At 31.4% G+C, this 4,621-nt stretch overlaps 1 non-coding gene across 1 annotated transcript; it reads left to right on the forward strand.

Annotated features, from left to right (window-relative positions):
* Positions 1 to 2,980: 2,980 nt before the first annotated feature.
* On the forward strand, positions 2,981 to 3,089 carry LOC142552453 (small nucleolar RNA R71). Its single transcript, XR_012821783.1, has one exon. It is a non-coding gene; the product is annotated as a small nucleolar RNA R71 (small nucleolar RNA).
* The last annotated feature ends 1,532 nt before the right edge of the window (positions 3,090 to 4,621 follow it).

Here is a 4,621-nt window from a genome sequence, read left to right on the forward strand (position 1 = left end):
ATGGTAAAGACCAATCAGGAGGTTGCATGATAGGAGTTGATGTTAGATGTCGAATGATTTTATCAAAAGCATTTTGACATTCTTGAGTCCAGTCAAATGCAGTGTCTTTTGTTAAGAGGTTACAAATGGGTTTAGAGATTAAACTAAAGTCCTTTATAAACCTCCTATAAAATTCAGCATGTCCCAAAAATGAGCGAATTTCTTTAATGGTTTTTGGAGGGGGTAAATTGGCAATGACATCAACTTTTGCTTTATCAACTTCAATTCCATGAGATGACACGACATGTCCCAAAACAATTCCAGAAGTAATCATGTAATGACATTTTTCCCAATTTAAAATAAGACCTTTTTCCTCGCATCTTTTTAAAACTTTTTCCAAATTTTCAAGACAATTATCAAATGTATTCCCAAAGACAGTTAAATCATCCATGAAAATTTCCAAACAATTTTCAACCATGTCGCAAAAAATGCTTAGCATACATCTTTGAAATGTTGCTGGGGCATTGCATAATCCAAATGACATCCTTCTAAATGCAAATGTTTCAAAAGGACAAGTGAATGTAGTTTTATCTTGATCTTCGAGTGCAATGGGAATTTGATAATAACATGAATATCCATCAAGAAAACAGTAGTATGGATGACCTGCTACTCTTTCTAAAATTTGATCCAAAAATGGTAATGGAAAATGATCTTTTCTAGTGGCGTCATTTAATTTTCTATAATCAATACACATCCACCAACTAGATGGGACTCGACTTGTTAACAATTCACCTTTTTCATTTTTTATCACTGTGATGCCAGATTTTTTTGGACCTACTTGTGTTGGGCTTACCCACTTACTATCAGAAATAGGGTAGATAATCCCAACATCAAGTAGTTTGAGAACTTCAGTTTTCACAACATCTTTCATGTGTGGATTTAATCTCCTTTGTGGTTGTTGAGATGTTTTAGCATTTCCTTCTAAATAAATTTTGTGTGTGCAAATTAGTGGATTAATGCCCTTGAGATCTTTTAGTGTCCAACCAATTGCATTTTTATGTCTTTTAAGCATATCAACTAATTTACCTTCTTGATCACTTTCTAGTTTGGAAGAAATTACCACCGGATATGTTTCATCTTCTCCAAGAAATGCATACTTCAATTCTTCTGGCAAGGGTTTTAACTCCAATATGGGTGGTTCGTCTTTGTTCTCATATTTTGCATCAGATTCTTTCTCTGATCCTGGTAACGAGTGATACCTGATAAAATCATCAAGATCAATTTCAATATTTTCTTTAACAGTTTCAATGAACAAATATCTAATTGATCACGAGTACTCCCTTCCTGAATGTTTTCTTCCACAAGAGTTTTAATAAGATTTTCATCTTCACTTTCATCTCCTTTGTCAGGTGGTTGCTTACAAAGATTAAAAACATTGAGCTCCAAGGTCATGTTACCAAATGACAACTTCATTATTCCATTCCTGCAATTTATAAGAGCATTAGAAGTTGCTAAAAATGGACGACCCAGAATTACATGAATTGCATTACAAGCTTCGATAGGTTGTGTATCTAAAACTATGAAATCGACAGGATATACAAAGTTATCAACTTGGACTAATACGTCTTCTACCATACCTCTTGGCACTTCAACAGATCTATCGGCAAGTAAAAGTGTTACCGAAGTAGATTTTAACTCGCCTAAATTGAGTTCTTGATAAACTGAATATGGAAGTAAATTCACACTAGCTCCAAGATCAAGCAAGGCTTTTTTAATCTTTTGTTCTCCAATAATACATGAAATAGTAGAACAACCGGGGTCTTTGTATTTCAAAGTATTATTATTTTGAATGATTGCACTTACTTGTTTGGCTAAAAATGCTTTCTTTTTCACAGTGCACAAGTCTTTCAAAAATTTGGCATATGATGGTACCTGTTTTATTGCATCTAATAAAGGAATATTAACTTTTACTTGTTTAAAAATATCATATATATCAGAATTCAAATTTGATTTTTTTGTATTTTTCAATGCATGAGGGAATGGTGGTGACACTGTCTGTTGAACCTCCTCTTCGCAAGTTATGGGTTCCACTTCCTTACCCTTTGGAGTTGATTTATCATCATCTTCACAAGGTTCAAGAATGGATTTTTCCACAACCTTACCACTTCGAACGGTAATAACAGATTTTACCTGATCCATCGATTGAGTTCCAGAAGTTCCAGTTTGTGAATGATGATCCTTGGGATTAGGCAGAGGTTGTGAAGGAAATTTACCTTTTTCATGAACATTAAGTGCAGATACAAATTTAGCAAGAGTATCTTTCAAATCTGTCATGGTTTGAGCAGTTTGAGTATTGATAGATTCTTACTTTGCAATGAAAGAATTCAATGTATCTTCAAAATTTCTTTTAGGTGGAGAAACATAAGGTGCATAATTTTAAAAATTTTGTTGATTTTGGAAATTTGGTTGTGAAAATTGTGCAGCATTATCAATCCTCCAACTAAAATTTGGATGATTTTGCCAACCTGGATTGTAATTTTGAGAAAATGGTTCAAAATTTGGCCTTTTGAAATTGTTCAAAACATTGGTTTGTTCATGGAGACATTCTTTAAAAGAGGGCAACGTGGGACAATCTTTTGTAAAATGATCACTTGTATCACAGATGTGACACATAATTTCTTGAACAGATTTTAATTGACCATTCTTTTTCAATTCAAGTGCCTCAACTTTTCTTGCCAAAGAGGTAAATCTAGCTTAAAGATCATGTTCATCTTTGAGAGTGTACATACCTCCACCAGATGTAGGAGATTGAATCTTGTTTGATGGTTCGATTGTACCTATAGTGTCCCAATTTTGAGCATTTTCAGCTAATTAATCGAGATACTCAATTGCCTCGTTTGGATCTTTATCTTCAAATGTTCCATTACACATAAATTCAACAATTTGCCTATCTTTAGGTGTTAAGCCTTCATAAAATTGAGAAACAACTCTTCAAATTTCAAAACCATGATGTGGACAAAGATTAAGCAATTCTTTGTATCTATCCCAACACTGATAAAAAGTTTCTCCTTCTTTTTGAGTGAAAGTGATGATTTGCCTTTTGAAAGAATTTGTTCTATGAGATGGAAAAAACTTTTTCAAAAATTGTTGTTGCAATTCATCCCAAGTTCGAATGGATCCCGATCTAAGATTTTGTAGCCAAGTTTTAGCTTTATCTTTTAAAGAAAAAGGAAAAAGCTTAAGTCGAATGGTGTTCATGCTACAATTTAGATCATTATATGTGTTGCACACTTCTTCAAACTCTCGTAAATGCATGTATGGATTTTCAGAATCTAAGCCATGAAAATTGGGTAAAAGTTGGATAATACCAGGCTTAAAATTGAAATGAGATGCATCAGGGGGAAAAACTAGACATGAAGGTGCACTAGTACGTGTAGGATTCATGTGATCTCTAAGTGTTCATCGTCTATCATGATCATGTTGAGATTGAATTTCATCTTCATTTTCTTGGATGGGTTCTTCCGCCATGTTTTGTAAAAATAAATGGTTATTTTGAATGAGTCGACCACTAAGTGTACGTGACCAAATGCTCATGCAAATGCAAAAGAATAAAAACACACAAAAGCAATAAAAATTTTGAATAAAGAAAAATAAACTATAAACAAAATTAAATAGACTTGAAATTAAATTATACTTCCCCGGCAACGGCGCCAAAAACTTGTTGCAACTTTGATTATTGCACTCCTAAGAGCAGGTTGTCCACAAGTAGTATAATTTGATGAGTTCGAATATCGTATCCACGAGAAAGCTAAGGTAAATACAAGTCCACTACAATGTCTTTTTATTTATTTTTTCTTTTAGTTGTTTGAATCTTTAATTGGTAATTTTTAATTGTTCAAATTTTAATTTAAGTAGTTGAGATTAAAGGATCCACTCTTGGTATTTTAATAAAGTTAACATTAACGAACATTATTGAAATCCACTTAATAAAATGGTTCCAATAAATTAAATAATCATATTTATATTATGTTATATATTATTATCTTATAAGTATATAATATATACCAAAACTTATAAATGTTGTCAAGTATTTATTGTGCTATATATATATTTGTAAACACTAAATCAAGGTTCCCACTTTAAATGGTTGGTAAAACCAAACTAACATTTAAATGGTACCAAGAAATTAATATTATGATATATTTATATATAGTAAATCAAGGTTCCCACTTTAAATGGTTGGTAAAACCAAACAAACATTTAAATTGTTCCAAGTAATTTAATATTATAATATATTCATATATAATAAATCAAGGCATCCACTTTAAATGGTTGGTAATACCAAACTAACATTTAAATGATTCCAAGAATTTAGTGTAACATATAGCAACAATAAATCAAAACTCCCACTTATAATATACATAAACAATAAATAATGATTAAATAATATAAAACATAGATTCTTACCTTTTAGTAACCTTATTATCATGCCAAGAGTTTCACATTTTCATCTCAACTTTAGGAAGTTAGCTATTCATTATTCAAGTGTAAAACTTTGAATATGAAATTAACATGCTAATTATATTTAAATGAAGAAATAAAGGAAAAATATAGAGAGAAATATTATGAACTCAAAGGTTTG

This window comes from Primulina tabacum, chromosome 7 (assembly GCF_025594145.1).
Source record: "Primulina tabacum isolate GXHZ01 chromosome 7, ASM2559414v2, whole genome shotgun sequence".
NCBI lineage: Eukaryota > Viridiplantae > Streptophyta > Magnoliopsida > Lamiales > Gesneriaceae > Primulina > Primulina tabacum.